Source organism: Marmota monax, unplaced genomic scaffold (assembly GCF_021218885.2).
Source record: "Marmota monax isolate L192 unplaced genomic scaffold, Marmota_monax_Labrador192_F-V1.1 WCK01_AAM20220418_F8-fsc00006, whole genome shotgun sequence".
Classification (NCBI taxonomy): domain Eukaryota; kingdom Metazoa; phylum Chordata; class Mammalia; order Rodentia; family Sciuridae; genus Marmota; species Marmota monax.
Genome location: NW_026693712.1, coordinates 19,098,744 through 19,108,763, shown reverse-complemented (window position 1 = coordinate 19,108,763; position 10,020 = coordinate 19,098,744). Strand labels below are relative to the sequence as shown.

General features: G+C 53.0%; 1 long non-coding RNA gene across 1 annotated transcript; it reads right to left on the bottom strand.

Moving 5' to 3' along the window:
- Window positions 1–1,842: 1,842 nt before the first annotated feature.
- Window positions 1,843–2,878, bottom strand: LOC124103692 (uncharacterized). The gene is made up of 2 exons (XR_006855255.2): window positions 2,525–2,878; window positions 1,843–2,410 (listed from the first exon to the last, which is right to left on the bottom strand). It is a non-coding gene; the product is annotated as an uncharacterized LOC124103692 (long non-coding RNA).
- Window positions 2,879–10,020: the final 7,142 nt, after the last annotated feature.

The following is a 10,020-nucleotide window of genomic DNA, read 5'->3' as shown; positions in this document are numbered from 1 at the left end:
TCCTGTTGTAGTTTGCACAAATCATGACCTTTCATGTGGCCTGCAAGGCCCTCCCCTATCTGAATTCCCTTTGGGTCTATGGTCATGCCCACAAAGGCCTTTCCCTACCTTCAACAAGGTAGGAACTATTGTCTTGGAGACCTTACTTTAGCTGTGCTGCTCCTCATCTCCTTGCTCTACTCCTTCTTTGCTTAGCTGGTTCTTCCTGGTCTTGGCTCAGATGTCACCTCCTCAGAGAGGCTTTCCCTGATTACAACAGCTAATATGGTTCCATCCCTGAATTCAGTCTCACATGACCTATTTTACTGTCTTCCTGGCTCCTTAGACTCTCTACAGTGATCTTGTTCAACTATTTGTTTACTTAACTGTGGGCTGCCTCCCTGAGCTAGAAAGTAACTTCTGTGAGGCTGAGAACAAGATTATTTGTTCTCTGGTGTCCCCATAGTTTACATAAGGCCTGGCACTTAGTAGGCCCTCAATAAATATCTGAAACAATGTGTGCTTGGTATGTCCGAAATCAAGAGGTCCCAATCTCCCTCTGCCTCAGTTTCCTTTTTGTTGGCCTTTGCTCCTCCTTGCTTCCCAGAGAAGCTCTGGATGAGATCAGAGATGGCAAAACGTTCCCTCTGGGGGAGGGAGGGCATGATGCCCAACTGGGGATGAGGTCACTGCAGGAGGCAAGCAGAGCCATAAAGATCATCTTAGCCATGCCCCTGCCTGAGCACGGGATCCCAGGCCCACAGGGCAGAGCGTGAGACCCCTTCCTCGGGTGGGAAGCAACTCCCAGAGGGGCCTCCTCTCCCCCCTCCCTGGGGAGGCAGGTGGAGCTGCGTCCTCATCTTTGTTCCCATCTGGAGCGCGTTTGGCGCGGCGTGGCGGGGGCGGAGCTGCGCCCCCGCGGTGCCCAGAGAGACGGGCCCGCCCGCTTATCTGATCTGCGGCTAATTGAAACTCCCTGCTCGCGAAGGTCAGCTCGGTCCCCTGACAGCTGCCGAGCCGAGCCGGGCCGGATGGAAAACCCGGGCTGTGCAGGGCCCGGCGGGGCGCGGGGGGAGGGGTTGTGGGGGGCTGCCTCTGCGGCAAAGTAGACAAAGGCGGCCCCTCCCTCCTCGTGCGCGCTGCTGGGGGTCGCCAGAGGTAGCAGCCTTCGCCCTCACTCTGCAGGGCGCTCCAGCCAGGGTCACACGGCCTAAGGCTGCAGAGGAGGTGGGCGCCCTTAATCCCTATGCACCGCCCACCCTGCTCCCACGCCGAGGCCCCGTCTGGGGTCTCTGGGAGAGTCACCCCCAACTTCCTGCCCCCACCCCGCCTCCACGCCCCGGCTCTGAGACTTCCTGCCTCCCCGGCTCCGGGCAGCTCGGGCTGTGGGAAGCTGGTGGGGCGGGGGCGGCCCGGTCCCCTCCCCCAGCGTACTCGACGGGGCGCTGGGGGTCCGGGAGGAAATGTGCACGGTGGGGGGCACGGTCCGGCCCCCGGGCCGCCATCCGGTGGGGCAGGTGCGGCCTCAGTCCTGGGAGGGAGGGCAGGCAGGCCTGTTGCTAATGGGGCTGGAACGAGGGGGCGGGAGGAGGACTCCGCGGGGGGCAGCGTTTCCAGGGTTCCGGGTGCGGATGTGGCCAGCTCTGAAGCCTCCAGCCCTGCGTGCTGCGCCTCAGGCGGGCCCAGGCCCAGTGCAGCCCTCACCTGTCGTGTGTGCCTAGGCAAAGGAACTGGGAACTCTCGAGGCCTAACTCGCAGCCTCTGCGTGTGAGCCCTTAATCAAAGCCTGTAGGGCTTTCCTTTCTCAGCCAGGAAAAAATAACCTCAACCACAGTTTTTAAGAACCACTTGCCAAAAACGATGTTAAGCGTTAAACGGACTTTTTAGTCTCACAACAATTCCATTTCTCTGATGAACAAACTGAGACGCAGAAAGGTTGTAACTTGCTTAAAGTCACACAGCTAGTAAATCATTAGGAACGTTCGGTTCTGACACCACAGTCAGCCTTCTTAGCCACGGGTGGTGCCGTCTTGGCAAGAGCTCCAGAGTGGTGCGCCAATCCAGGTCGATTCCCTAGGGCATCCACAAGTGCTGAGGCCCTCAGTGGCGTCTTGCCGCACATGTTCCCATCCCGGGGTTGGACACGTGTTTCGAGGCGCAGTCCCGCGTGCCAGAGCCCGGGGACAGAGGCATAGCTTAGCGCACTGGTGCCCAGGTGCGATATTCCCGGCTGGGACCCGGCAGAGTCATATGGTATGGGGCCTGAGTCTCTGGCAGGGCGGAGCGGGGGCGGAGAACTCAGAGCTGGGTCCACGCGGGCCACGGCGCCTGGGAGGCCGCAATCCGGGCGCCTGCAGCCGGCGAGGCGCGGGGTGACGCGCGGGGGCCCAGCTACCGTGACCTCCTCCGCGGTTGCCATGGAGACCGTGCACTATAAATAAAAAAAAAAAAAAAAAAGGAGGAGGAATTTCAAACCCGTTTTCTACGGAGCTTGGCGGGAGGGGGGGGGAGGAACGCTCTCTTTGAATCGAGTTTCCCATTTCACCTTCCCAGGCGGCAGGAGTGCTTCCCCCGCAGCCCAGCCGGGAAATTGCCGCCCCTCACGCCGCGTGGCGCCCCCGGAGAAAGCTAATTAGCGCAGCCCGGGGAGCTGGAGACAGGGGACCTGGCCCCGGGGGGCCAGGGCCCGCCTTTTGTGGGGAGAGGAAAGCGCCTACAAATTGCGCGGTCCCCCCCCACCCCGCAGCCCCATCTCTCCAGGCGCGCGCGCGGCCCGGCGCGGGCCGGGGCACCGGGCGCAGGCGGGAGGTCGCATCTGCAGCTTTGGCGCAATGAATCAGGCGCGGTCGCCGCCGCCGCCGCCGAGCGCGTCTGGCATCCGGAGTCTCCCGGGATCGAAAATAATTTGGGCAAAGCGGTGGGAGGTGTATGCGCGCGCGCTCCGAGGGGAGGGCGGGGGAGCCGGCCGGGCGGGGTGCGCAGGGCGGGGGGAGGTGCCATCCGACAGCCCCGCTGTGGTGAGAACAGAGTTGACACTTCTTTCCTTTCCACTTACTGCGGCAAGTACCGCGAGGAAGCTTAACCCTCTCGTTGCTTGGAGGTTCGAGACGGCGCAAGCGCCCTCCTGAGGGCGCGCCGGGGCGGAGGCCAGGTGTGCTGACTACTTCGGAAAGGGTTATTGCTGCCTGCTGGATCTGCTCTCTGGCTCCACTGGCTGGCGTTCCCACCCGGACATTCCTCAAGGCATCCTTCCCGGGGCTTTCTCAGTACCTCTTTTTACCTTTCCCAGATCTGACTAGAGCCCGCAGGATGGCCTCAGTTTCCCCACCTGTACAAGAGAGTCGGGGGGTACTTCTGAAGCAGTTCCCTCCCCTGTGTGTCTGGCGGCCCTGGTTTTGTGACCTTGTGGCTTGGGCTCTGCGCCAGGGCGGGGTTGGCAGTTAGGGAAACGGGTGCAGGAGTCGGAACTGACCCCCCCCCCCTTGTCTCCCGCCAGCGCTCTGGGCGTCCTTCATCAAAATGGCCGGGTTCCTGTTTTTGCCTCTGACGGCAGAAATGTCACCGCCGCTGCATTAAGCACGCTCCGCGGGAACTCGGTTTGGAGCGAGGAGCTGGCGCTCAGCCCTGCCAAGCTGCCTGCCGCAGGGGGGAGGAGGTGGGCTGGCTGGCCAGCCGGCCTGGCTGGGGTCAGCCTTTGTCTGAGGGGCTCCTACCTTCTTGCTGGTCCAGCCTGCCTCTGTCCCCCTCCCCTCAAGCTATGCAGGTCGCTCCCACCTCACTCAAGTTTGGCCTGGAGAGGCTGGGAGTCTGTCCCTTGTGCCTTTTTGGCTCAGGGATAGCTGGGGGAGATGATTGGGAGGGGAGGAGAACTCATTTCTTCCTCTTCCCCACCCGTCTAATTGGGAACACCTCTAGAATTCATGGATCTTCTCTCCATTAGTATTGCCCATTTGGTGAGGAAGGAGTGAGTGGTAGCCAGGCCTCAGAGCATCCCCATCCTTATGACCTGAAGTTTCCCCAGGAGTGCATTGTAGGGGGTTCCACATTTATCTCCTTCTCTGTCAGAGAAAATCCCCAAGAATGTTCAGACCACTGTGAGCATACAGATGTGGGGAGGAGGGCTGTGTGTGTGTCTGATGGTACTGTTATCTGCATGCTTCACAGACCTGAGAGGTGGCCCTGGTCTTCACTCTGAGAGGCATGCTGGAAGCTCCCCAGAAATCAAAGGTCATGGGATCTAGCCATCACTGCACAGACTGGGAGATTGAGAGAGAAGAAACTATCTAGGTCTCTGCCTAAGGGAGATTTTCTGTGGCTAAGAGTGTGGATTCTGGCTAGGTGTGGTGGTGCATACCTATAAATTCTAGTGATATGGACTCTGAGGCAGAAGGGTTGCAAGTTTGAGGTCAGCCTTGGCATCTTTAGACCCTGAGCAACTTAATGAGACCGTCTCAAAATAAAAAAAAGACTGGGGATGTAGCTCATTGTAAAGTGACCCTGGGTTCAATCCCCTTTACCAAACAAACAAAAGAAGCATAGACTCTGAACTTGGGAGCAACATGCTTGAATTCAATTTGGGTGTCTAATTCTTAATTCTTTTTTTTTTTAAATAGATTCTGAATTCCTTTTTTTAAAAATACCTTTATTTTATTTTTATGTGTTGCTGAGGATCAAACCCAGGGCCTCATGTGTGCCAGGCGAGCACTCTACCATTGAGCCACAGCCCCTTGGGTGTCTAATTCTTATCCCCAAAATGCTCTGCCACCAATCAGCTGCATCCTAGAGGGCACATGACCTATGTTGCCGGTGCCTTAGCTTCCTTGATTGTAAATATGGTTAACACTGATGGTCCCTAACCCTACAGAAGCCATGTGTGACTTCATTGTCACTGTTCCTGCAAAGTGAAGAGTGCAGATTGAGATACTTAACGACTGTTTGATAAATGTCAGCATTGTTACCATAGTTATCAGTATTAGAATCAGAATTTGAACTAAAGTCTGTGGTTTAGAAACTAGTTTGTAGAGCAGAGGAAAGTCTGGCCCAACTGTTTCTGGTTCTCTAAGAAGTTTTATTCTTTAGGAGCCCACTAGATCATGGGCAGAGGAGAGTGAGTGTGGGGTAGGAGTCAGTCAGTCTTCTGGGGGCATCTCCTCTGTGGGTCTCCACTTGCCCATTCCAAGCCCTAAAGCCTAGGTCTTTTTCACCCTTGGTGTAAGTGTTGCTCCCGATGGTTTCAACTTGGAGGTGTAGAGGCCTACTGGGTTCGTCCTTGAGGGCTAGACCCATGTCAAGAATCAGGGTCTGGGATGGTGGGAGTAGGAGTATTGATGTTGAGAGCATTTAAGGGACAGGAATAAGAATGGAAATGCGGTTCCCCCTTCCCTCCCTTGGAAAAGTACGTTGGGGAGCTGAGTAAGACAATGTGTGTCTGGAACAAAGGGCTGATGTTCATTCAGGGTCTTGGGGACTGCTAGTTTCTGAAGTGTCACCCAAAGATTATGGGCAGAATGCAGGAAGGACTTTCTGAAAACCAGGGCTTTGCACCAGGGAGGATCCTGGTGATGGGAACATCTGTTGGGCAAAAGTACATTCATGTTGCACTTGGGATACAGGTAGCTGTCTAATTGAAACTGATGGATGACTGGGATCACCTTTCAATGATACTTCTTGGATTATAGGCAGCAGAAGGCACCAGCTTAGTTCTGGATCCTGCTCTTCTCACAAGTGCCTGCACATCTACCCATGCTCAGGCACACTCACCCAGGTTCACACTGGCCCTGGTGTGAACATGCCAGGGTCCCCATATGCAATTCATGTATACATAGGTTACAACATCTCACTTATAGTACACATGTACATACATGCTCATGCATATTATACATAAGTACATACTTGGACACCCAGACACACAAACATGCACCTGCACAGACACCCTGATGCACCCATGCACACATTAACACCATATACACACACACACACACTTACACATGCACAAATGGGAAGACCCACAGACATTTGCTCTTCCTTCAGCTAACTTGTGTGTATTTGGACTGTCCATTTCCCATGAGGATAGGGCTACCATTGTTCATTGCCAAGTCCTTCTAGAGAGCCGACTTTTGTTCAGCCTCAGGGCTCACATGCCTTGTGCTCATGAGGTGCACAATACATTTTTGTTTGGAATAATGACTATGGTGAATAATAACCATCATAATAAATACAACCCCCATTTTTAAAATTTATTTTTTAGGTGTAGATGGACACAACACAATGCCTTTATTTTTATGTGGTGCTGAGAACCGAACCCAGGTCCCGCCCGTGCTAGACGAGCGCTCCACCGCTGAGTCACAATCCCAGCCCACAACCACCATTTTTTGCCGCAGTCTGGCTGGGCACAAATGCCGCAGTCTGGCTGGGCACACAATCACGAGCCACCACACAGCTTGTAGATTCAAACAGCAACTCTTTATTCCCGAACTCACACCAGCCGTCTACAATCACGTTCTGGGGAAATCCACGTTCTGGGGAAATCCACGTTCTCTTCCCAAATCCACCTCCACTGGGCTTCCATCTCCAAAATATACTGTCTGAATCCCGTGAGAACTCAAGGGGAACTCAGGCAGCAGGATACGCCCTATTCCCAGCAGGAATAATCTTAAACCTTAAACCTGGAACCTAAACTGGGAACGCCCTAAACACGATTATCTTAAACTGGGAACACCCTAATCCGCCTTGGTCCTTGAGCAAGGTCACCTACATTCAATGTCACTGCAACATGTCAGCAACATGGGGTACGCTGGCAAGGAAATTGTCATACCTACTTGGCTAATGGCTCCCAGCATCTTTTTATTGAGTACCTGCTGTGTGCCTAAGACTGTACTACAGTTTCCAACTCATTGAAATCTCACCTTCATTGAGACAAGTACTCTTATAATTCCTGGTTAGGCTGGGGGAACTGAGGCTCGGAGAGAGCATTTTGAGAATGATGATGATAATAAATAATATTTACTAAATACTTCCTGGGCCTCCTGCAAAATGCTAAGTGCACTTTTTTTTTTTTTTTAAGTTATGATCTCTCTATGTTGCCCAGGCTGGCCTTGAACTCCTGGGCTCAAGTGATCCTCCTGCTTCAGCTTCCTGAGTAGTGGGAACTAGAATTTTTTTTTAAAATATTTATTTTTTAGTTGTACACAATACCTTTATTTTGTTTATTTATTTTTATGTGGTACTGAGGACCAAACCCAGGGCCTCGCATGTGCTAGGCGAGCACTCTACCGCTGAGCCACAACCCCAGCCCAGGAACTAGAGGTTTGTGCCCCACGCTCAGTGCATGCAAGGCAAGCACTTTACCAACTGAGCTATATCCCCAGCCCTTAATCTTTCTTTTTAAAATTTTTTTTTTAGTTGTAGATGGACACGGTATCTTTATTTATTTTTATGTGGTGCTGAAAATCGAACCAGTGCCTCCCATGTTCGAGGCAAGTTCTCTACCACTGAGCCACAGCCCTAGCCCCTCACTTGTCTTTCTAAGTCTGGGAGGCAACTATGGTCATCATTGCCATTTTGTAAATGAAGAAACAGATTTAGTGAGGTGGAATTGTCCAAGGCCGCACAGCTAGAGAGTGGGGCGGTGGAGGTTTGAGTCTGCTCTGAGGGGTTCACAGCAGGCCCTGCAATTATATGGAAACAGGTCTCAGGGTGGGGACCTGGGAGTGAGGACTCCTCCCATGGCTAGCAATGACCTTGATTCTGGGGTCCCCATCCTCTGAGCCCATGCCCAGCTGAGGAATGTCCTTTTTCAAGGTGAACTGAAAGCAGGCCTTTGGAGCTTTAAATTATGAGAGGCATTCCTGTTTTGCAGAGGTGGCTACTGGGATCTAGGTGGGTAGAGCCAGTCTCCAAGGCAGGGCCACAGGTCATGCAGGTCTCAGACTCAGGTCTCTTGCCTTTAGGTTACTAGTGTTTCTTCCAGGGCCAGCAGTCTTCAGATCATTTCCTAACAAAGCCCTGTCCAGTTTCCTTCCCTGTCCTTAGGTTCCTGAAATGTAACTGAGGGCAGAAGCCAGAGAGGGGCAGGTGCAGATTCTGGGAAAAGCCACCTTAACACTGACCTGTATTGAACACTCACTTTGTGCCAGGCATGGTGCTTGTGTGTGTCTGTGTCTCAAAACAACAATAAAGAAGGCTGGGTTGGGGGGAGAATACCCTACTGAGAGAACAAATAGCACCTCAGAGGCCTGAAGGTGGCAGGAAAGCAGCCTACCTGCATAGCTTAAGACCATCAAATTTGGCAGAGGGTGGAGTATGAGGGGAGAAAGGGGGGGTGGGGGCAGGACAGGGTGTTCATTCAGGGCACTGCAGGCCAGGATAAGAGAGAGGCTCAATCTAGTGGTATGGGGACCAATGATCCAGCCTGCCATCCACCTTCCACATGGTACTTTCCAAGACTCTCTCATATCAGTCAGATTCACCTGATATCTCTGGGCAGTAAGAGGAGCAGGGGTAGCTGGGTGCGGTGGTGCGCATCTGTAATCCCAGCTACTTGGCAGGCAGAAGCAGGATGATTGAAAGTTCAAGGCTAGACTTAGCAATGCAGCAAGACCCAGTCTCAAAACAAAACAGCTGGGCACAGTGTAATCCCAGCAACTCTGGAGGAGGCTGAGGCAGGAGAATTGCAAATTCAAGGACAGTCTTAGCAATTTAGTGAGGGCTTAAGCAACTTAGCAAGAACTTGTCTCAAAAAATAAAAAGACCTGGGGATGTAGCTCAGTGGTAAATAGCTCCTGGTGCAACCCCCTATACAAAAAAAAAAAAAAAAAAAAAAAGAGAGAGAGACACCTAGGGTAGGGATCACCACACCCATTTTTCAGATGAAGAAACTGAATCTTGGTGCTGGTCCCTTTTACCTGGCTGGCAAGAGGGACGTGAGTCTGGGCCCCAGACTTCTTCTGGCCAATATTGTACTGAAGGCCTGGACAGTCTGTGTGGGTTCTTGGAAGATGGCATGGGGGTAGGATAGGGGTGCAGTCTGGCTGGGAACTCCCTGGGGGTACAGAGGGAGGGTAAGGATCTCCCTTAAAGCTCTACATGAGGAAGGACTGCTGCCACCTCCCCTTGCAGTCCATCCTCAATTGCTAGCTACGGTGAGTCAGCCTGGATGAAGTCACCCACTTCCGCGCAGCCGGTGCCCCCTGACCTGGGAGGCGCCTGCCAGGGGCACCAGTCAAGCCTCAGAGCCTCAGGAGGGCTGGGCAGCTTTCCAGGTCGTCCGTCACAGTTGATTTAGGGGGGCTGGAGGTGTTCAGAGCCATCAGAAGCAACCAGGCATCTGGGGTCTCAAGCCCTGTAAACCAGGCAGTTCCCTGAACTGTTGCCTGGGAGTCTGCTGTGATTCGCTGGGGATTAAGTTCATCAAAATCAGTTTATGCCAAAGGAAATTAATTTCTGTCTCTCTGAGGTGGGTTGTGGGGAAGGGAGGGTGGCTATGACAGCACTGCCCGGAGGGTTCAGGATCCTACACTGTAGCCTTGATGGTGCTGGTCCGTAGGCAGGGAGCCTCAGGCCAGAAGCCCTGCCCATTCTAGGATGGTGAATAATTGAGGCTTTGAAGGTGCCTCCTACATTGGGGGACTGAAACCCAGATTTTGAGTTGGGTGTGGTGGTAAACGCCTGTAATCCCAGAGGCTCAGGAGGCTGAGGCAGGAGGATCCCAAGTTCAAAGCCAGCCTCAGCGACTTAGTGAAGCCCTAAGCAACTTAGGAAGACCCTGTCTCAAAATAAAAACACAGAAAAGGGCTGGGGATGTGGCTTAGTGGTTAAGTGCCCCTGGGTTCAATTCCTGGTGCCCCCCAAACAAACAAACAAACAACAACAACAACAACAAAAAAAAACCACATATTTTTCCCTTTATTAATTCTTTCCTTCCTCTATTGTTACTCCCTCTCCTTTTTTCCTTTCTCAATTTTACAAGTATTTATTGATCACCTGTTGTACGTCAGGCACTGTTGATATATGATGGGGACACAATGGTGTAGTATAAGACAG